Source organism: Polyodon spathula, chromosome 29, assembly GCF_017654505.1.
Source record: "Polyodon spathula isolate WHYD16114869_AA chromosome 29, ASM1765450v1, whole genome shotgun sequence".
Taxonomy (NCBI): domain Eukaryota; kingdom Metazoa; phylum Chordata; class Actinopteri; order Acipenseriformes; family Polyodontidae; genus Polyodon; species Polyodon spathula.
Window position 1 is genome coordinate 2925606 of NC_054562.1, and position 24419 is coordinate 2950024.

The following is a 24419-nucleotide window of genomic DNA, read 5'->3' on the forward strand; positions in this document are numbered from 1 at the left end:
AATTGTTTAATCATACACCTGACTATACGCCTACAAAATCCTTGACTTTGTGCAAATATACGTAGAAGAATTGATGCTGTTTTGAAGGCAAAGGGTGGTCACACCAAATATGGATTTGATTTAGATTTTTTTTCTGTTCACTCATTTTGCATTTAGTTAATTGATAAATATAATCTATTAACATATCTATTTTTGAAAGCATTCTTACTTTACAGCATTTTTTCACACCTGCCTAAAACTTTTGCACAGTACTGTATATACACACACTGCTGTGCATAAACACATTGAGTGAAATCGTTCGCATCGCTCGATTTTAAAGGTGTGGAACCAAGCATAATCAACAAGTACAGAGAAACATCACCTGTAATTGACAAACCCAGGACTGGAAGACCCAACAAGCTTTCTAACAAGGATGAGCAATACTGGAAGATAATATCCTTAAGGAATAGAAAGAGGAGAAGCATTGAATTGACAACAGAGCTGGCAGAAGCCACAGGAGTCGTTGTCCATCCATCAACAGTCCAAAGCACCTTTGACCATTGTTCCACAGTCCAATTTCTGTGCTCTTGTCCATATTGTAGCCTTTTAGTCTTGTTCCCCTTTCTTAACAGAGGTATTCTTACTGCAACACATCCTTTAAGTCTTGATTTCAAGAGTGACCTTCGTACTGTTGATTTGATGGACAACAACAGCAGAACAGAGCTCTCCTACACTGATAAGGACTCAAACACTTAGTGCTAAAGAGTGTTTTACTTTGTCCAAACTGTCAGAAATCAAACAGTAATTGTATTTCTTAGTAGCAGCCCGATAGTAACACAGCAGCAATGCAGCAGCACTGAAGCAGCAGTATACTATACACACTGTCCTCTTATACTGCTCTGTGCAGTAAGGGTACTATACTTACAACTAATTGTGTAGTATTTGTTTAGGGATGTGTAATGTCATAATTACCAAATTGTGATTTATTTAGCAACAGGGGGCCCTATTCTCAATTGGTATACACGTTGTTTACATGCTGGAAGAAGCGTTTTCAGAGGGTGTGAAAACTTCTTCCATGGGCATAAACCAAGTGAGTATAGGTCCCTAATGATTTTTGATCAGTTTGATCAGCTGAACAGATATAAAATTATTATTATTATTATACACAAATTAATTTCCAAGAGTAACTGTATATTATAGAAAGAAATAATGGAGAGAGAGAGAGAGAGAGAGAGAGAGAGAGAGAGAGAGAGAGAGAGAGAGAGAGAGAGAGAGAGAGAGAGAGAGAGAGAGAGAGAGAGACCTGTATAATACAAGCAGTTTCAGCCGTGCCCCCCGATCGCCGCTAACCACTCCGGTATGTTACACGAAGTCTGCAGGTAACAAAAGCGGTTTAATATAGCAACGAGATCCTTTCACTTACAAGATCAACCACAATACAGTATGCAACTGAAACCAACTGCAATTACTATACTACAAATAATAATAATAATAATAATAATAATAATATAATAATAATAATAATAATAATAATAATCTAGAATTAATAACTCAACATTGACTTTTGAATGTAAAATATGATATATCTTTTGCATATTTGTAAACCCTCGATATGTATTGTTAACAAAGGTTAATATAAACTCAAAATATCATTTTCTTAAACTAGAATGTTATAGTAACACGGGTATATGTTACTGTACTATCATACTATAGATGCAGCGCAGTATACTTTCTGAAATATAATGTAACCTTTATTCCACAATAGCATTCAGAAGCTTGTACGCGAGTAACCTGATCATAGGCGAGATACAGATGTGCAGTTCAGCATCAAAACGTTATATTTTACAATCCTGCATGTGGCTGTAACTATTCAGAAGAGGGAAGAGAATTTAGAAAGATGTAAAGGGAAAAAAAAAGTTCAATTTTAAACTACAAACAAATGTATTAATTCGTTTTTTTTTCAAGCTGCTAAATATTACAGTCCATCCAAAATATATATAATCAGTTAAAACGAGCGATTGAATATCTAGTTAGCAAATGTATATCATGTGTATTTGCTAATAAGCTTGTACTGAAAAATAACACGGCTCTAAAAATAATCAAAATTTGGCTTTAGTAGATTTTCTCAATCAAAAAATGGATCATTTCTACCTTAAACCAAACAATATGAAATACAAATAATAAATATGCAATCAATATATAGATATATATAGAGAGAGAGCACCGGTAATGTGTCTTTCCAACAGGTTCATGAGATTGTGTTGTCTGAACACGGCTACATCGTTGGCGCTGTAGACTGTTGTTCTCCCTCTCGGTTGCGGCGGTGCTCGTACGGTCGAAACGGACTCAGATCAGACGGTGGGCTGCCTGGTAAAAATTACAGCCTGACTTCAATTTCGAGTCCTCGTCAATACATTCAGGGGGAAAAAAAAGAAGAAAAATTTCGGACTGAATCCAGTAGCGGGTTTGCAAGACGCAGCGTGGATACACGGAAGACTCCCCGCTAGTTCAATTCCGAGCCTCAAAGACAGCGAGAGAGATCGAGACAGTCTGGGCAATGATACAAGAAACTAATATTTGGATACCAGAGAACGAGGGACAGAGGGAGGGGTCGAGAGATGAAAAATAGCCGGCACAGTGAGAGGTAGGGAGGGAGGAGGGGGGAGAGACACTGACGACTGCTGTCGATGCTAACCTATTTTTCCTTTCTAGATTTTTCACCAGAAAAAATAGATTCCCCTTATAAAAGAGTCCCACAGTGAAAGGACAGCACAGTGTAATACAGCACAATGAAGCACAGCACAGTGAAAGCACAGCACAGTGAAATCATAGCACAGTGTAATACAGCACAGTGAAGCACAGCACAGTGTAATACAACACAGTGAAAAAGCCCAACACGTACTTTCGTGCGGTGTGTATACACTTAACTTCAACTTCCGTATAATACAGCACAGTGAAAGCACATCACAGTGTAATACAGCACAGTGAAGCACAGCACAGTGTAATACAACACAGTGTAATACAGCACAGTGTAAGTACAGCACAGTGAAGCACAACAGTGTAATACAGCACATTGAAAGCACAGCACAGTGTAATACAGCACAGCAAAAGCACAGCATAGTGTAATACAGCACAGTGAAGGCACATCACAGTGTAATACAGCACAGTGAAAGCACAGCACAGTGTAATAAAGCACAGTGAAGGCATAACAAAGTCGTGCAGTGTACAGCATGTCATCAGTGTAATACAGCAGTGTAATACAGCATGTAATAAAGCACAGCACAGTGTAATACAGCACAGTGAAAGCACAGCACAGTGTAATACAGCACAGTGAAAGCACAGCACAGTGTAATACAGCACAGTGAAGCACAACAGTGTAATACAGCACAGTGAAAGCACAGCACAGTGTAATACAGCACAGTGAAAGCACAGCACAGTGTAATACAGCACAGTGAAAGCACAGCACAGTGTAATACAGCACAGTGAAAGCACAGCACAGTGTAATACAGCACAGTGAAAGCACAGCACAGTGTAATACAGCACAGTGAAAGCACAGCACAGTGTAATACAGCACAGTGAAGGCACATCACAGTGTAATACAGCACAGTGAAAGCACAGCACAGTGTAATACAACACAGTGAAGCACATCAGTGTAATACAGCACATAATACATCACAGTGTAATAAATACAATGAGCACAGCACAGTGTAATATGACACAGTGAAAGCACAGCACAGTGTAATACAACATAGTGAAGCACATCAGTGTAATACAGCACAGTGTAGTACAGCACAGTGAAGCACAACAGTGTAATACAGGACAGTGAAAGCACAGCACAGTGTAATACAACACAGTGAAGCACATCAGAGTAATACAGCACGTAATAAAGCACATCACAGTGTAATAAATACAGTGAGCACAGCACAGTGTAATATGACACAGTGAAAGCAGAGCACGGTGTAATACAGCACAAGAAAAGCACAGCACAGAGTGAAGCACAGCAGAGTGTAATACAGCACAGTAAAAGCACAGCACAGTCTAATAAACAAAGTGAAGCACAGCGCAGTGTAATACAGCACAGTGAAAGCACAGCATAGTGTAATACAGCACAGTGAAAGCATGGTACAGAATAGGTAAGCACTGTAAAGCACAAAGATGCATGGTCAGACATATTTAAAAACAACCCTTGGTAAATGATGATAACTGCAGAGTATAATCATTGGAAAGGCATGGTGGAGGGGTCACAGGACTACAAAAATACCATGGTAAACCTATAAGGGCCATTTTTCTACTTGTCTCTAATTTCCCCCTCCCTCCATCTCACTCCCCTTCCCCTCTTTCCCTTGTCCCCCTACTCTGTGAAAGGGTGCTATTAATCTTTCTCTTTAATTTTCTCTCTCTCCCTCCCATCACTCTCTCTTTCTCCACCTCTCTCTTCTCTTGCTCTCTCTGACTCTCTCTCCCCATCCCTTATCTCTCTCTCCACCCTCTTATTTACCCTCCCCTCCCTCTCTCCCTCCCATCACTCTTTCCCTCTCTTCCTTTTCCCTTTCTCCATATCTCCTTCCCCCTCTCATTCCCCCTTTCTTACCTTCTCTTCCCTCCATCTCCTTTTTCCTCCTCCCTCTCCCCCTCCATTATTCTCTTTTCTCCCCCCTCTCCCTCCCCCTGCTGTGTCCCAATTAATACCTCCTGATTTAGTAACCAATTAGGAACCGTAATTATTATTATTATTAATAAATTGAACTTCACGTTTCAATTATGTGGTTTTGGCCGTCTATCTATAGAGAAGGGACACTCTGTCCTCTATCTCTCTGAATCTGTCCAGAAACGTGACTGCGCTGCTGCTGCTGTTTGAGCTAGAGGAGCGTGGTTTGTCGATGCCAGTGTCTGAGCCTGAATGGCGCTTTGCTATTCCACTAGTGAACATCAATCTGAAGGCACCGGGACACCGCTAATATATTGATTTTCTTACACAAGAATCATTATGCAAATTCACATTTTCAGTTTATTCACTTTGTGCCCCACAGGCCGGGCCAGCACAGGTACATCTCAATAGTACAAGCACTAATACAAAGAGAGACCTAAACAGATCTTACTCGATACAATAATTCAAAGCAATTACTATACATCCAAAGTGATGTGCAATATATATATATATATATATATATATATATATATATATATATATACACACACACACAACACACATACATGTACATACAAATATATATATATATATATATATATATATATATATATATATATATATATATATGTGTGTATATATATATATATATATATATATATATATATATATATATATATATATATACATATATATATATATATATATATATATATATATATATATATATATATATATATATATATATAATATATATATATAGTATATCTATTTCGTTAGAAAGAGATAAGGAATGATTGTCACAGCAGCTCTGTGTAGATCTCTCAACTCAGGTCTTTCAGCAGGAGCACAGACTGACATAGAGATAAAACACAGGGAATGAGCAACAGTAAAATAGGACCTTCTGCCACTTAGTGGCTTAATAGAGGAGCGTCTAAGGAGGTTATCATGAGTACAATTCCAATTCCAGTCACTCAGCACAACCCTACAAGCACATTGCAGAACAGACCCAAGCTTCTTAGTATTGTGCTTTTTAAATGGATCCCACACAGAACAGTGTACTCTACAATAGGTCTGTGACGGGGTTCACCCGGCCCCTGCGTGTACTTTGTTTATTTTGTATTCTCTATTGTTGTTTTATGATTTGTATGTAAGTATGTATTGGCGCACAGGGTGTGGTTTTATTAGTGTTTAAAATGTATGTATTTGTGCACGGATGTTTTAAGTTGGCAGAGAAGGGTTAATTACCTTCCCTATAAAATCACTTCAGGTGCAGAATGTGCCTGAGCCCAAAAGAAGAATACGCGCACTAGAGCTTCACTGGCAGTACTGTGTCTGTTTATTTCCTGGTCTGATGTCACCACAAAGCCACCCTGGCAGTGCCATTTCTAGGCATAAGCGACATAAATGGCCACTTAGGCCCCCCGACCGCTAGGGTGCCCCCTAGCAAATAAAAAAAGAAGAAAATTTAATATATTTTCTTTTAAACTGATTTTCATAAATGTTCACAGTGATCGGTTTTCAAAGAATTTACAGATTTTGTTTGTGAGTGAGTCATGCCCAGGACCATCATGGAATCATGCATCATTCATGCATGTGCTAGGCACCTGCCCCCTGCGGCTGGATTGCATTTGGTTTGCCAGCAAATGTTTGAGGCAAAAAAAAAATCGGCCTCCAGTAGCTTCTTTGAGGATTGCGAACAAATTATGTCTGAAAAAAGACCAAGAACGTACCAATCTGGCACAAACAAGCGTAAAAAGAGAAAAACCGAAGAAGGAAAACAACAAGAGAAAGGTATTGTATTATTTGATTTTGCTTCGTTTGTATTGCTGCAGCTTGCTGGCATACCGGCTGTGCCCAGGCGCATAGCTTCCATTAAGGCAGCCGAGGCCCTTGGTAAAAACAGCTCAATTCTAAATTGTGAAGACCAAAATAATAATAAGAAAAGTACCCACTTTATTTTTTAAGAGTGTAAAATTGATATATATATATAATATTATTTTTAATTTCTTCATATTACTTTGATCTCGGAATGTACAGGCACTGCGGTATGTCAAATTCACGCCCCAGAGACGTTTCTCATTAATTAATTTCCCAAGCTACTCTGTACTCTGGTTTACAGTGCAGCACTAACATGAAACGGAGAAAAAAAAACAACCAATTACACATTTATTTCTGAAGGAGCCAGCTCTTGGTAAGAATCAATGTTAAGTGAATTTATCATTTATATTGTTGTTTTTCCCCTGAGCAATGTGATGTTTAGCTGCAATACGTTTTGATAAATCTATTTTTCATGTAGAATGTTTTGATGCCAGCACAGCAAAAATCCAAGTACCTGTTTTTATGACGACATTAAATATGTAGCTAAACTGGGATAGCTGGCTGTATGTATTTTTTTTTTTTTTTTCTCGTCACTTTAACTGGACAGTCAGCCCGACCAAGTATTACCTACCTGCCACAGCAGAGCATTTTATTATAGCATAGTGGCTGTATATTTGCATCTATAGTGACCCGGCCTGTGCGCTAGGCAGCACCAGGACACTGGCAACCGATTTCCCCTGCCTGAAGTACTGTACTGCTTCCTATCGTCAATTTATATTGACAGAAGAATATTAGAATTGAGTGAGAAACTGTGTGCTAAACTCGTTCAATGTCACAGTGACAGTCACAGTGTCAGCACCAGTCCCAGCAGTCGAATCCTGCTTAGGGCCCCCAAAAGGCTAGAAACAGCCCTGCACCCTGGTCTTACCAAACTCTTATAAAGAGGAACAACCACCTCTGCAGGGGCCTCTCTAAAGAGCGACAAATAAACCACTAACATATTGAAAAGCAATTTAATCTGTTTCTGGAGCTATACTTGTTTTATATAAAACATAACATAATAATACTGGTATATTCTGAAAAATTAATAGATGCCAAGTAATTTTAAATACAAATTAAACAAAAAGGGCCCAAAACAGACCCCTGAGGAATGGTAGCTATCACTGGTAGCTTAGAAGAAAGTTGTCCCTGGACAGCAACGCTTTGCCAATGCCCATAAGGTAAGTAGAAAACCAGCCCAAAGTGCCTTCACCAAACCCGTATTTAGAAAGTTCTGATCAAAGGGCTTTATGTGGAACTGGGTCGAAGGCTCTGGAGAGGTCAAAAATAACTGCAGCTGTACCATAACTGGAATTCACATTTTTATAGCAAGGACCAAGAAATGTTAAAAGTTAAAATCGTCTGTTGCTGAATTAGTTCAAAAGCTGCGAAAGGTTAAAGAAAGGTCATTTTCACCAGAACTGTACACAATCCTCTCCAGGACCTTACTGACCCACGATTAGAATCCAGTCCTGAATCAGCTCCTTTGTGAATTGAAGTGACCTATGACTCCGTGACCGAGGGACGCACTAAACAGCAAAGAAAGATGTGCAGCAATGGTTTGAGCAGGAACCTGAGCATTGGGACAGTAGCTTAATGGCTTTAATGTTCAAACTAGAGCTGCCAGCAACTTTACGGCTTCCAGGACCAGTACCAGGACCGGTACCAAACACTTTAGCAAATAGCGCAGAGAGCTATTTTTACATAGTAACCATGACCCTATGTGCACTCTATTATGAGTTAAAAGTCAGTTTTAGATTTGACTTTTAGGAGAAGTCAAAGATCACAGGCAATGACGTTTTTTGATAGAGCATACATGGATTACTGTATGTGTTCCATAGTAACCATGACGCTATCTGTACTCTATAAGGAGTTATTTTGTATGTTGATGATGTCATCCAATGTGGCCGCCATGTTTTTTTATTGTAGCAACTTCCCTTGAACAACTTTTAACCCTTAACAGTCCATTTATTCAGCACCTGTCAGGTGTGACAGGTCCAATTTATTTTCACCCGCGCTGTTTATTTTAAATGCGCTGGTTAAAAGCCATTGTATTCAAAGTAAAACAGGTTTAAAAGGCCCTGCATATCTTTCTATCCATTCAGTTTTAGATTTCCTTAGATAGTTTATTTCGATGAGTATGAAAGGCTTCCCAAGCAGTGGGTGTACCAAGTTGAATGGCATGTCTGAACAATCTAGTTTGGACCCTGGTACTTTTTATAAGCTCAGCCAACAACCATGGTTTAGAAAATGCAGTACAGAGTATCTGTTTTGATGGAATACAGTGCTTCATAATTTCTAAATAATGATGGCATCATTTAGCTCAAGAATTCTCAACATTCTCAAACAATTTTAACTCCATTTATCAGCTCGTTAGCAAACAATTACACACCCAGGGTAGGCTAACAAACCTGAACTTTCCAGGTTATTCAAAAGATCTGTTCAATCAAATGATCCATCTAATAAGTTAACATTTAGGGTCCAAGCTATTTTCGCCTGGTTTTACTGTTGATAGATTTGTGCCTTTAACTGTGAAGGTTACAGGGAAAGAGATTCAGAGCTGTGGTTTAATGATGCACATTTCTATTAAACAAAACACAAAATAAACACAGGAACAAATAAAACAGGGCACGAGGGGCAAAATAAAACATTAAACAAAAAATAAACAAACACTTCACTACACAGTTTAATAAAAAAACACAGTTCAAACACTCACCCCAACCTCCTTCAACAAACAAAGGATTTAGCTTCCCTTGTATACAGAGGGCCACTTTTCAATTAGCACTTCACTACCTAACAGGGGAATCTCAACGCACTTTACAGGACAAAAAGTCACATTTATAAAAACAAAACAAACAAACATGTCCCATGAAAAAAGTTTAAGAAATATAAAATGCAAACAGTAACTACCTAATCATATATATATATATATATATATATATATATATATATATATATATATATATATATATATATATATATATATATATATATATATATATATATATATAGCTAGAGAGAGAGAGAGAGAGAGAGAGAGAGAGAGAGAGAGAGAGAGAGAAGAGAGAGAGAGAGAGAAAGAGAGAAAAAGAGAGACTGTATATAATGCAGAGAAAATACAAACAGATATAACAATAAAAACTAAAACAGATCTATATATACATATACATATGCATGTTATAAAAATGCCTTCCTAAATAAACATGTTTTTAGTCTTGTTTTAAAAACAGATCGAGTCTCAGCTTCCCTTTCATGTGCTGGCAGCTCATTCCAAAGTTTGGGGGCTCTATAACAAAATGCCCTTCCTCCCCATTTCACATACTGTACTATAGGGATTACCAGCAACCCCATATTCAGGGATCCAAAGGGGATTGGTGGTGAAGATGGATTTAACCCCATTCCTGCCAAACTTACAGAAAACACATAATTGAAGAAGAAGAAAAAACACAGATAACAGATTCAGTGTTACCAAAACAAGCCAATATAAATAAATTATCATTCAACTAAGTAAAAAGGTCCTAAAAATGTTAGGACCCCAAACCAAAATACAACCCCATCGAGAACGGGTCGACCCCATCGGCCTGGGGTTAATTGACATTTTTAGAAAGACCAAATCTTTTCATATTCGGATTGGTGTTGTGTTGTGAATGAGCTCATCACGATACAGAAAATTCAATTTACCTGAAGAGCTGAAGAAGACCTGATAGCAGAAGATCCACTAGAAGATGTAATGAGACTAGTTTGAATTATTCTCAGAGAAGCACCAAATGTGTCAAACCAGGTTACTTTGGAAACCGAAAAAACAAGCAAAAAACATTAATGTGATAATAAATATATTGCAGGCCTATGCTTTTAAATAAAATGATCAAACCATCTGATTTATTTATTTATTTATTTATTTATTTATTAATATTGTATCAAACTGAAGACGATCCTGTAGAGAAATGAAAGCCAACTTACTTTTCAGTAGTTCAGGACAAACCCCATGACGCTATTGCTTAGGTAAAAACTAAATATTTTATTGATGCAGTATGCGAGGCATGAAACTAAACGAATTTGGCATTTCACCTATCTGGATTGAGATCTTGTGCCTGGCCGTTGGATGAGGCAGGAGACCCCCATAGCTTTGAGAATAAGTAAGGGAAGAGGGTGACAGAGGGCGGGAGGTGGGTTTGCAAAAACGAAACAAAATCAAAGTGTGGGGTGAGTACACAGAGTATTTATAATAGTGATGATTAATCAGTAGAACATGAATAGATGATAATTGAATGACATGGCAAATTAGGGTTTGTCCATCCCCCCGAACCTAAGTTATAAACTTCATTTCAGTAGTTCAGGACAAACCCCACAGCACTATTGCTTAGGTAAAAACTAAGTATTTTACTGATGTCGTATGCGAGGAATGAAACTAAACGAATTTGGCATTTCACCCATCTGGACTGAGATCCTGCGCCTGGCCGTTGGATGAGGCAGGAGACCCCCAAAATAATATCCAGATAAGTCTCAATGCCTCAGATAAGTAGTGAGTCAGATGGATTACTGATTGATACCAGCTGCAGGTCCAATCCGCTGCCCGCCTGTTGAATGAGGCAGCCATTTTCTCCGGAAAAAGAAGAGAAAACCTTTTAATGGCTGAGTGAGACCGTTAGGAGCCGAATGAAACCGAAAAAAGTGCGTATCTGATAGCCCCATCCACTACAGAGATAACACTGACATAAACAAAGGAGATAGCTGCTTCTGCATCCAGCGCTCAGAGAATATCACAGACACTGGCAGAGCTTTTTGAGATGTTACAGTAATAAAATTATGACTGGGATCGCATTATTGAGGAGTTTGGTGATCGAGTGATCAGGAGAGGATTGATCAGTATGCACGACTATGAAGAGGTATGTGAAAAATACAGTGAACAAAGGGTGGAGCTTGACTGGAGATGCAGTACTGTATGTCCTTTTGCGATTCAATGCCTTTTAAACATGTTTTACTCTGAAAAAAAAATTGAAACAGCTTGTATAAAATAAACAGTGCTGTGAAAATAAATTGGACCTGACAGGCCTGACAAGCCCTGAATAACTGGACTGCAAAGGGTTAAAACATCTCTATATACATACTTGTATCTAATAAGCAATATTCTATATATACTTGTATCTTAGGAAGTAATGAGAACTTTATGGTACTGGAAAATATATTATTAGCTCAAAGATTACCTCATATTTTAGAGATAAGGAAGGTAGAGAACATGCAATCTTATCCAATTATTTTTAAAGAAGCTGCCAAGACTTTTTAAATGTATTATTCACTTACAGAGTTGCCAAAACAGACCAAATGTTTAGACTTAATTAAGACTTGTGAAGCACGAAGCAGAAGAAAAGTTCTATAAAAGTCGAGACTCCTGTCAAGTATCATTCAGCTTGGTAACACAAGCTGTTTGGTCCTTTCTCTAAAGATCTCTGAAAAAGCTGGTTACTATTTGGTCATATTCAGAAGCCTCTGCCTTTGAAGACAGCTTTTGTCTTATATTCTAAACAAAACTTCCATATATTGGGAGGTAAGCATAATTTAATTTATACCTCACTTATATTGAAGCATTCCTGTAGAAATAAGAATTATATTTTAGCAGGCGCCAGGTGAGTTCAGAGCTGCCTCTCCCTCTCCCTCTCCCTCTCTGACTTCTCCCTCTCCCTCTTCCTCTCCATCTTCCTCTACCTCATTCTCTGCCTCTGTCTCTCCCTCTGTCTCTCCATCTCCATCTTCCTCTCCCTCTCCTTCTGCCTCTACCTCTCCCTCTGCCTCTCCCTCTCTCCCTCCTCCCTCTGCCTCTCCCTCTGCCTCTCCCTTTCCCTCCCTCTCCCTCTGCCTTTCCTTCTGTCTCTCCCTCTCCTTCTTCCTCTCTCTCTGACTTTCTCTCTGCCTCTGCCTCTCTTTCTCCCCTCCCCCCTCATTTTACTGTTAAGTTATAATAAAGCGTCCTACCATATAAATTTCTGTACACAGGGTCCATGTTATAATCAAGGATACGGCCATATAAAGGAATCAGTTAATATTCCTTTAGTGGGAGAAGTACAGCGTGGAAAAGTACAGAGCAGTTTCGAAGCAGAAAGGAGAAATTGCATCTTGAATTGCTTTAATCAGAAAACAGAGGACATTGGGGAAACACAGCCGCGTGTGTTTTTCTGATAACAAACAAGCTGAAACTCGGAGCAGCTGATTCAAATTCAGCGCCGTTTTGAGACACGGGCGAGGGGAGGAGCCGACAGCACAGCAGAACAACGCAGTTAAACGAGGCAGTCTTCCCAGCGACAGCGAGTGGAAGCGACAGCAAGTGGGAGAAGTACAGCGTGGAAAAGTACAGAGCAGTTTCGAAGCAGTTGGAAAGCAGGTTGACGGCTGCAGAAGAAACTAAACTTCAAAAAAAAAAAAAACCCTCAACATGGTCTTCAAGCCAGTAATCTGTGACACCTGCTTGATGTGGGAAATCCGAGAAAACCCAGCGGAGCTAAACCAAGTGTGCGTAAAGTGCCGCGCGATCCAGGATTTGCATAAACTAGTAAGTATGCTAGAAATGGAGCTGGAAGAAGTGAGACAGCAACAAGATCTTGAGGAACTGGCACACCCACAATTCATGGAAGTCTGCATCACCCCTAACAGACTGAAAGCCACCAGGGAGATAGAAGGTCAGAACAGCTGGGTTCAGGTAGGCAGAAGCAGGGAAAAAAAGAAACTTCGTCAAACACAACCACCAGAAATCAAAACAACCAACAGATTTGAGTCACTTCAGAATTGTGATGAGCAGAACCAACAACAAGAGAATGAAAGGAACAACATCCAGGACCCCATTGACAGTGGTGACCAGACAGCAAAAAGAAGGGAGGTCATGATTGTTGGGGACTCCATATTGAGAAACACAGCAAGTTCAATTCGCAGTTTGGACCCCCTTACTACAACAGTGTGCTGCCTTCCGGGAGCCTCGGTCAAGCACATCACTGAGAACGTGGACAGGCTCCTAGAACGAACAGGAGACGACCCGGTAGTAGTCGTCCACATCGGTACAAACAACATTGGAAGAGACAGACCAAAATCCCTGCAAAACAAATTCAGAGAGCTAGGAAGGAAATTAAAAAAGAGAAAACCAAAACTGTGGTATTTTCTGGTATACTACCCGCACCTTGCAAAGGACCATATGGACAGCTGGAAATAATAAATCAAAACCAATGGTTGAAGACGTGGTGCACACGGGAAGGCTTCACCTATCTTGATCATTGGACCACATTCTACAACGAGGACTATCTGTATAGACGGGATGGACTGCATTTAAATAACAAGGGAACTAGTCTACTCGGAGAAAAGATCCTCGAGCAGGTTCGGAAGCATTTAAACTAGAAAGGAAGGGGGGAGAAATCAACAAAAAAAAACAGAAGGGAGACCGCATCAAAACAAGAACAACAACTCAGGTAAGACAACCATTAAAATGTATTTATCTAAATGCTAGAAGTATCAGAAAACAAAATTCTAGAACTTGAAGCTACTGCACTAACAAGTAACTATGATGTGATAGGTGTTACAGAAACTTGGTTATCTGAGAGTGATGGGGACGAATATAATATTTGTGGGTATACACTGTATAGGAAAGACAGGCAGGACAGAAGAGGAGGAGGGGTAGCGCTATACATAAGAAACAGTCTTGAAGCCCAGGTGTTCTGGACAAAGAAAATAAAACCGAATCAATATGGGTCAGAATAACAGACCCTCAAATTCGTATTATCGGTCTAACGCCAGCGCGTGTGTATTAGACAATAATGTACTGTAAAAAAAAAAATTCCCCCCCTTTTGTTTTTCTCCCTGTTATACAATGCCTCTAGCAAAGGAGAAGCCATACTAATGGGGGATTTCAACTTCCCCCAAATCCGGTGGGTAGCGCGAAGGATGAAATAGAAATGGTGGAAATGACAAATGACTGCTTCCTAACACAATTTGTGAAGGCACCCACTAGAGGGGAGGCATGCCTAGTCTTTTCTAACGAAGACAGAATAACTCAGAGGTCTCACTGGCAAACTCAGACCACAACATGGTCTTCCTGAAGTGTTTTCTCCTCAAAAGTAAAGACTAAAGCTAAGGTTTCTCTCTGAAAAGCAAACTATGAAGGCATGAAGATGAGATTAAATGTTTAAGAGATACAAATGGCAAAATCGTAGAGGAAGAAAAAAAAATAGCAAATATGTTAAATGATTACTTTTCACAAGTTTTTAAAGGAAGATCCTGACAACATGCCCCACATGTCATCAGTTGTACACAGTTTTAAATAACTTTAGCATAACTGAGGATACGGCCAGTGTTAAAGGGACTAGGAGCTCTTAAAATAAACAAATCCCCTGGGCCGGATGAGATCCTCCCAGTAGTACTCAAAGAAATGAAAGAAGTTATTTACAAACCGCTAACCAAGATCATGCAGCAGTCTCTTGACACAGGGGTTGTACCGACAGACTGGAAAATTGCAAACGTAATACCGATCCACAAAAAGGGAAACAAAACTGAACCAGGTAACTACAGAACAATAAGCCTGACTTCTATTATATGCAAACTTATGGAAACTATAATAAGATCCAAAATGGAAAATTACCTATATGGTAACAGGGTCCTGGGAGACAGTCAGCATGGTTTTAGGAAAGGGAGATTGTGTCTAACTAACCTGCTTGACTTTTTTGAGGATGCAACATCGATAATGGATAATTGCAAAGCATATGACATGGTTTATTTAGATTTCCAGAAAGCTTTTGACAAAGTCCCCATTCTCAAACTGAAAAAGATTAAAGGAAACACATTACATGGAAACTGAATGTGAAAACAGTACTGATTAGGGATCAGTATTAGGTAGATCTGCTATTCCTAATCTACATTAAAGGAAGTAATGTTAAAACTGTACAATGCATTAGTAAGACCTCATCTAGAATATTGAATTCAGTTCTGGTCACCTTGCTACAAAAAGGATAGCTATAAAAAGGCTAAAAGTTGATACTATGTATACATTGTAAAGTGTTGAATTAAGTCACCCTGTCATACAAAACTTAACAATGCCTTGTTAAGAAAGGACCTCATCTTGAATATTGTGTGCAGCTCTAGAAAGAGTGCAAAGAAGAGCGACCAGAATTATTCCGGGTTTAAAAGGCATGTCATATGCAGACAGGCTTAAAGAATTGAATCTATTCAGTCTTGAACAAATAAGATGGCACGGCGATCTGATTCAAGCATTCAAAATTCTAAAAGGTATTGACAATGTCGACCCAAGCGACTTTTTTGACCTGAAAAAAGAAACAAGGACCAGGGGTATCAAATGGAGATTAGATAAAGAGGTATTCAGAACAGAAAATAGGAGCCATTTTTTTATACAGAGAATCGTGAGTGTCTGGAATCAACTCCCCAGTAATGTTGTTGAAGCTGACACCCTGGGATCCTTCAAGAAGCTGCTTGATGAGATTCTGGAATCAATCAGCTACTAACAACCAAACGAGCAAGATGAGCCGAATGGCCTCCTCTCGTTTGTAAACTTTCTTATTTGACCCGGTCTCTTATATCAGTTAACATGCCCAGTCGACACTGTCGCTTTGTCGCTTATATCTGAAAAAAAAAACACATTGGAAATGTGAACAAATGCCAAGGTATCAAAAGTGCCCAGTCATTTAAAAGAGATTATATACAAAGGAAAACACAACATGCCCCACATGTCATCCAGTTCCTACAACTTTCAAGTGTTAAAAACCACTAGGGCAACCTTGCCCAGCACAAAGCAAACAGGCACAACTGTCAAAGCGGTGGGGCCAAGGTTACCACATTGTTTCTACTAGCTTGTCTTGTGTTTTTCATGCATTTGATCCACGTTTATTGTGCCTGAAAAACACAAGCCAAGTTAGTAGAAACAATTGGGACAAACTTGTCCCCCACCACTTTGACAGTTGTGCCTGCTTGCTTGGTGCCTAGCAAGGTTGCCCCAATTGTCAGGTGTGTCCTGTAACACACACATGCATGGATTAAAGTGCCCGGGGTCTGCAAAAAAAAATTAGAAAAAGGAGATGGACATTTTTACCTTTCTTTGGCGACTTATTTCTCTTACTGTAGACTTTTTCTTCTACATTTCACCTAAGAGTGTTGGGAACTACAAATGAAATGTGGAATGGTGCTTTTGGCAGATTTACCTTTGCTGTGCCAGTACCCTGAAAACATGTAAACTATCTGTGCTGTAGAGATAGTCACTGGTAGTTCTCGCGCTTCGCTGGAACTTGGCACGAGGAACTACCGTTCCTCTCGATCAGTTAATCAATCAGTTAATATGCCCGGTCGAGCCTATCTCTTATCTAGGACAGATTCATTTATAAAGTAGCCATTTAATAAAGAATTCATTAAAATTGGAGAGAGAGAGAGAGAGGAGAGAGAGAGAGGAGGGAGATCGTGTCTAACACAACTTGAAGAGAGAGAGAGAGAGAGAGAGAGAGAGAGAGAGAGAGAGAGAGAGAGAGAGAGAGAGAGAGAGAGAGAGAGAGTGCTGCAAAGTGCTGTTTCACCACAAGGGGAGTGTGGCAGGCTGGCTGGGTGGTGTGATGTTCCTGTGAGTGAATGTGAATGCGATGCTTGTGCGTTGTATTAACAAATAAACAAATAGAAAGACTGAACAAAAACACAAACACTGCACAAAACAAAAGGCACGGTGGCCAAAACAGACAGACACTAAACAAACACGGTGAGACAAACAAGTAATGTGCTGATTGAAAGTCACCATGACTAGTAATTGTAATTTATTATTATTCTCTTTACCTCCCGACACTTGTTCTCTCCTCACCGAACACCCAAACCTGAGTGAGATCCATGAATCTATATATACAGCTGTGCTGGGATTCAATTTCTAATGAATCATTCACTTGAATCCCAGCACGTGAACTCATTTGTGCTCTCCCTGTGCTCACACACTGTATCTGCACATGAAGTGATTGTGCAATCCCTGTGCCTAAACATACACACACTGACACACACCATCACACACTGAGAGACGCAAACATACACACACTCACACACACACACAGACACACGCACACACACACGCACACACACACACACACACACACACACACACACACACACACACACAGAGACACACACACACACACACAGACACACACACACACACACACACACACACACACACACACACACACACACACACACACACACACACACACACACACACACACACACACACACACACACACACACGCACAGTGTGTTTCTCAATGCAGTTACTCAGAGCTGTGGCAGGCAGCACAGTGCTGTTCGCGATGCAAATCAAACCCAAGTATATATTTTAAATCACCCGCGATAACCCACACTCCGTGCACCCATACATACACACCACATACATCATATAACACAGAAATACACACAGGGACAGGGCACCCTGCCACAGGGAGATTTTGCATCAATAGTTAATAAAAATGTAATGTGCCGTTTTATTCTCAGTGGAAGTTTAATGGTGGTTTGAAATAGGAAATAAATACAACTCTTGTGTTTATAATCTGGTTCCTCGACTGTCATAGGTGACCTATTGCTGCAATGCCCTTAGTCTCCACACGAGGGCAGTGTTGTCTAAGTTTTAAAAAAGTTGAAACTGGTACAAATGTATTTCACACAGTATGTTAAAAAAAAAAAAAAAAAAGTTCTTCTTACGAAACTAATAGTGAATCTGTCCAGCCCCCCCCCCCCCAGTCTATAGTTAATACACAATTACTGAAATGTCTGTGACAGGCAACTAGAACTGAAGATCAGCTCCTAAGCTCGTAGCAACACAGACCTATAAAAAAAAATGAAAAACACAGTATGTGATTAATCGTAATAATAAGAGGCTCTCAGGGGATATTAAATATACATGGAAATGTAATTTGAATTTTTTTTCCTGTAATGTTTCTTCTTAATGCTCCTATATCAGGATTGATAATTAAAATCTTGAGATGGGTTTGATTTGCATCGCTAACAGCACTGTGCTCCCCTCCACAGCTCTGAGTAACTGCATTGACAAACACACTGTGTGTGTGTCTGTGTGTGTGTGTGTGTGTCTCTGTGTGTGTGTGTGTGTGTGTGTGTGTGTGTGTGTGTGTGTGTGTGTGTGTGTGTGTGTGTGTGTGTGTGTGTGTGTGTGTGTGTGTGTGTGTGTGTGTGTGTGTGTGTGTGTGTCTGTGTGTGTGTGTGTGTGTGCGTGCGTGTGTCTCTGTGTGCGTGTGTGTATGTTTGTGTCTCTCAGTGTGTGATGGTGTGTATGTGTTTCAGTATGTGTGTAAGTGTCTCTCAGTGTGTCTCAGTCTGCCTCTCAGAGTTTGTGTCAGTATATGCCTCTCAGTGTGTATGTCTTAGTATCTCAGCATGTCTCTGTGTGTCTCTCAGTGTTTCTCGTGTCTCTCAATACAGTCACCCTGGCTCAGTGTCCTTGCTGTTGATTCATGGCTTCACTCATCAGTGTTTCCTGATCTCTAAACTCAGGTTCTGAGTGGAGTGTGTGCTGCACTGATAACACAAGGTCCTGGCAGGACTCTGGAATTAGCAATGCAAATCCAACAACCTGCTCTCACAAAGATATGAGAGAGGCATTCCAGCTGACAGCCTGCCTGCCTGTCTGTCTGTCTGTCTGTCTGTGCAGGCACTATCACAGACAAAGATATCAGCTCCCTACACTTATACTTTCATTCAAAGTAGCAGATTAAGGACAAGCACTTAGTAAACTTGAATTTTTTAAACTATAGCAATTATATTAAAATATATATATTTTTTGTAATTTAACCAATGATCTTTATTAAAAAGCAAAGAAACGTATAAAAGCATGCCTTGATTTAGTCTTTTCAAATAACGAAGACAGAATAACTAAAACAGAGGTCAGAGAACCACTGGCAAACTCAGACCACAACACGGCCTCATTTGAAGAGTTTTATAAAACCCCAAAAGTAATGACTAAAGCTAAGGTTTACAATTTTAGAAAAGCAAACTATGAAGGTATGAAACAGAGACTAACAGAAGTAGATTGGAGTAAAATAGAGAAAACACCCACAGAAGAAGGATGGTTGTTCTTCAAAAATGTAGTACTAGAGGCGCAAAACAATTACATCCCTAAAGTAGACAAATCTAAATGTAAAACTAAATTGCCAAAATGGTTTAATAGATCTATTAAAAAAAAATATTCAGCGAAAAAAGGCACTTTACAGAGCGTTAAAAAGGGACCAAAAAGAAAGTACACAGAAAGCTTACACAGAACTGCAAACGCAAGTCAAAAAGGAAGTTAGAAAGGCCAAGAGAGAGATAGAAATGAACATTGCTAAGGGGCCTAAAACCAATTCCAAAATGTTTTTCCAATATTACAACAGCAAGAGAACATTCAAAGAGGAGGTTAAATGTCTAAGAAATACAAATGGCAAAATCATAGATGAAGAAAAAAAAATAGCAAATATATTAAATAATTTTCACAAGTTTTTACAAAGGAAGATACGGACAACATGCCCCACATGTCATCCAGTTCCTATCCAGTTTTAAATAACTTTAGCATAACCGAGGCAGAAGTGTTAAAGGGACTAGGAGCTCTTAAAATAAACAAATCCCCTGGGCCGGATGAGATCCTCCCAATAGTACTCAAAGAAATGAAAGAAGTAATTTACAAACCGCTAACCAAGATCATGCAGCAGTCTCTTGACACAGGGGTGGTACCGACAGACTGGAAAATTGCAAACGTAATACCGATCCACAAAAAGGGAAACAAAACTGAACCAGGTAACTACAGACCAGTAAGCCTGACTTCTATTATATGCAAACTTATGGAAACTATAATAAGATCCAAAATGGAAAATTACCTATATGGTAACAGGGTCCTGGGAGATAGTCAACATGGTTTTAGGAAAGGGAGATCGTGCCTAACTAACTTGCTTGATTTTTTTGAGGATGCAACATCGATAATGGATAATTGCAAAGCATATGACATGGTTTATTTAGATTTCCAGAAAGCTTTTGACAAAGTCCCGCACAAAAGATTAATTCTCAAACTGAACGCAGTTGGGATTCAAGGAAACACATGTACATGGATTAGGGAGTGGTTAACATGTAGAAAACAGAAAGTACTGATTAGAGGAAAAACCTCAGAATGGAGTGTGGTAACCAGCGGTGTACCACAGGGATCAGTATTAGGTCCTCTGCTATTCCTAATCTACATTAATGATTTAGATTCTGGTATAGTAAGAAAACTTGTTAAATTTGCAGATGACACAAAAATAGGAGGAGTGGCAAACATTGTTGCAACAGCAAAGGTCATTCAAAATGATCTAGACAAGATTCAGAACTGGGCAAACACATGGCAAATGACATTTAATAGAGAAAAGTGTAAAGTACTGCACGCAGGAAATAAAAATGTACATTATAAATATCATATGGGAGATATTGAAACTGGAGAAGGAATCTATGAAAAAGACTTAGGAGTTTTTGTTGACTCAGAAATATCTTCATCTAGACAATGTGGGGAAGCTATAAAAAAAGGCTAACAAGATGCTTGGATACATTGTGAAAAGTGTTGAATAAATCAAGGGAAGTAATGTTAAAACTGTACAATGCACTAGTAAGACCTCATCTTGAATACTGTGTGCAGTTCTGGTCACCTCGCTATAAAAAAGATATTGCTGCTCTAGAAGAGTGCAAAGAAGAGCGACCAGAATTATTCTGGGTTTAAAAGGCATGTCATATGCAGACAGGCTAAAATAATTGAATCTGTTCAGTCTTGAACAAAGAAGACTACGTGGCGACCTAATTCAAGCATTCAAAATTCTAAAAGGTATTGACAGTGTCAACCCAAGGGACTTTTTTGACCTGAAAAAAGAAACAAGGACCAGGGGTCACAAATGGAGATTAGACAAAGGGGCATTCAGAACAGAAAATAGGAGGCACTTTTTTACACAGAGAATTGTGAAGGTCTGGAATCAACTCCCCAGTAATGTTATTGAAGCTGACACCCTGGGATCCTTCAGAAACAACCAAATGAGCAAGATGGGCTGAATGGCCTCCTCTCGTTTGTAAACTTTCTTATGTTCTTATGTTCTTATTTAATGTAAAGTATTCCCTCCTGTCACAAGGGTGGCACTGCCTCGTTAACATTTTGTGTGTCCTCCTTTTGCTTTTATTATGGCATTCAAAGAGGAGATTATTCGTAAACATGGGGTGAATTTCCACAGCTATGCAGATGACACACAGATTTATATATCTGTTAAACCAGGTGACACAACAGCTATCAATGCCTTTTTCAAATGCCTAGCCGATATTAGAAGCTGGATGTCTCAGAATCTCTTACAGTTAAATTCCGATAAGACAGAAGTCTACTTTTAGGCTCTAATCAACAGATGGACTTGACAAATATTGATCTAGGTATGCTAAAATCAAATGTAAAATCTGAAGTGAAAAACCTGGGGGTTATTTTTGATTCTGCACTTTCCTTTGAACCACATATAAAATACATTACTAGAGTGTCCTTCTATCATTTAAGAAACATTGCAAATGTTAGATCATTCTTGTCCTTGGATGATGCAAGGAAATTAGTACATGCTTTTATTTTTTCTAGGTTAGTTTACTGTAACGCTTTTTTATCTGGACTTACAAGTCAAGCTATATCACGCCTTCAGCTAGTGCAAAATGCTGCTGCTAGAATGCTAACTAGAACAAAAAAAGGGCTCACATCATTAGGCCTGTGTTGGCATCATTGCATTGGCTTCCTGTGCATTACAGAATTGATTTTAAAATTATATTACTAGTTTTTAAAGCAATGAATGGACTATCTCCGCAATATCTAAATGATAATTCCTTATCAGCCTGCATGCACTCTGAGAACTGTGAATGCTGGCTTTTTATGTATTCCGAGGGCGAATGGTAAAAAGATGGGAGAGGCTGCTTTCTGTTTTAATGCCCCCACACTTTGAAACTCCTTACCCCCTTTTATCAGAGATTCACCTTGAATTGTAATCTTCAAATCTCGATTAAAAACATACCTTTTTAATATATCTTTTCCATAACATTTTTATGTTTTATTCTGAGTTTTATTGTTACTTCTATTTTTAATAACTGTACTCTTTTCTTACTGTTTATTGTTGTATTTTCTTTTCTGTATGAAACGCTTTGAATTGTACATGAATTGCGCTATATAAATAAATTATTATTATTATTATTATTATTATTATTATTATTATTATTATTATTATTGTTGTTGTTGTTATTTGTGATCATTCTTAAGTAACAGAGGGAGTAATCTCTTGTGCAGTGGTCTCTCTGAACCATGCTGGCAGTGCTATTATTATCATTCACATTAACATTGTGAGATGTTAGACAATTACTGCAAATCGCATAATAATTAGTGCCAAACATGTTTGCGTTTTTTTTTTTTTTGTTTGTTGCTAAGTTGATAATAAAAGGCTGGCAATCCATTTTAAAAAATATGTTTTTTTTTTGTGCCCCTTTAGAGGTTCCAGAGGGAAGGCGTGCATCTGTTTTTAATGAACTAAAATTCATTAAAATAAAACCCATGATTTACATTTTGATTTCAGTTTTTATATTGAGGAGTGTGCTGCAGACAATGGGAAGGAGAAAGTCAGGATCAGTCAGAAAGGCAGCACACTGAAGAAAGCCTGCTAAAGAAGAAAGCAGCAGTGAGGAGCCTCGCAGTGGATTTCCAATTCTTAACTTTTAAATACAGGGTTATTTTACTGATAACATGTACAGATTACATACATGTGTGCATCATACAGGTGTTTGGAGAAATCAAATGAGACAAGAACTGTTTCTGTAACATGTTTTGCATACAACTACTTAATACATAAAACAAAGGGTTACAGCCAGCATTGGGAATAATACGAGCTGTGCAAGGTGAGTGCTAACCCTGTCCTTCCTGAATATATGAACCCTGCTGCTTCCTTGTCGTATGCAATTATGTGCACAGTGCTATAGAGCACATTCAGCACTTGATTCCTGACCAACACAGCTATCAAAAATTGTATGTTTATAACCACATTCTCACTACTGTTGTGCATGTGGAGCTATATAGAGACAGAACATAATCTGGGTTTTTTAAGTTAATCATTATCACCATCACATTTTATCTATATAGCGCCTTTCATAAAATAAGTTTCTGAAAGCATGTTGCAACAATACAAAGCAAATAAAATCACAATAAAGAATCAGGCTCTCAAGGCGTGTCACATACACAAAACTGCCAACAATTACCCCATTACATTAAAAACAGTCTGATAAAGAAATGTTGAATATAGCAATTCAAAAAGAAATAGAAAATGCTACTAAAATAAGGGCTTGAATTTTCAGGTTTTATTTTTGCTCACATGGCATCCCTTTAAACTAACTTTGAGCCAATTCTGTTTCCTAATTAAACTCAGAAAAAGCTGTTCATTACAAAACAATGTCACTGTTTTTCCCTTCATATCTTGACTGAGTCTGATTCTGTTTTGCTTTATTTTTATTTCAAACAGACATGACGAATTACGCTAATTGCTCGTCCCTGATCCTAATTGCATTTCGTTCTCGCACTCATCTGGTTTTCTTATTGTCTCTCGTTTACAGAGCTGTCCTGACACATTTTCTCTTCATCATAAAATACGCAGTACAGAGTGTACAACACAAGTCCATCCTTTAAACTCTCCTTGATGTGTAGCAAAGAAAAAATTCTTCAACCCAGTTTGTAATTGATAGTTTTCTCTTTATTAGCATTTAACATTTAAAGGATAGGAAAATGAAAAACTGACAAGTTCAATCCCTAAAAATAACCAAGAAAATTCACTAAACCTACACATCTTCCAACTGCCGGGTTCATTGGATGCCAGCAAAATAGTCTGCTAATTAATATAAATATATCCTGTAATTACTGTTAATTGCA

General features: G+C 38.7%; 1 protein-coding gene and 1 long non-coding RNA gene across 2 annotated transcripts in view; both read right to left on the reverse strand.

Annotated features, from left to right (window-relative positions):
- Positions 1 to 405, reverse strand: part of prkcg (protein kinase C, gamma) — a 74118-nt gene extending 73713 nt beyond the window's left edge. Inside the window, exon 1 of the mRNA XM_041232505.1 lies at positions 362 to 405. The gene's annotated coding sequence lies outside the window, so the exon portion shown is untranslated. The remainder of the gene's footprint in view (positions 1 to 361) is intronic.
- On the reverse strand, positions 397 to 2596 carry LOC121302495. Its single transcript, XR_005947708.1, has 3 exons — positions 2204 to 2596; positions 1283 to 1352; positions 397 to 437 (listed from the first exon to the last, which is right to left on the reverse strand). It is a non-coding gene; the product is annotated as an uncharacterized LOC121302495 (long non-coding RNA).
- Between the last annotated feature and the right edge of the window lie 21823 nt (positions 2597 to 24419).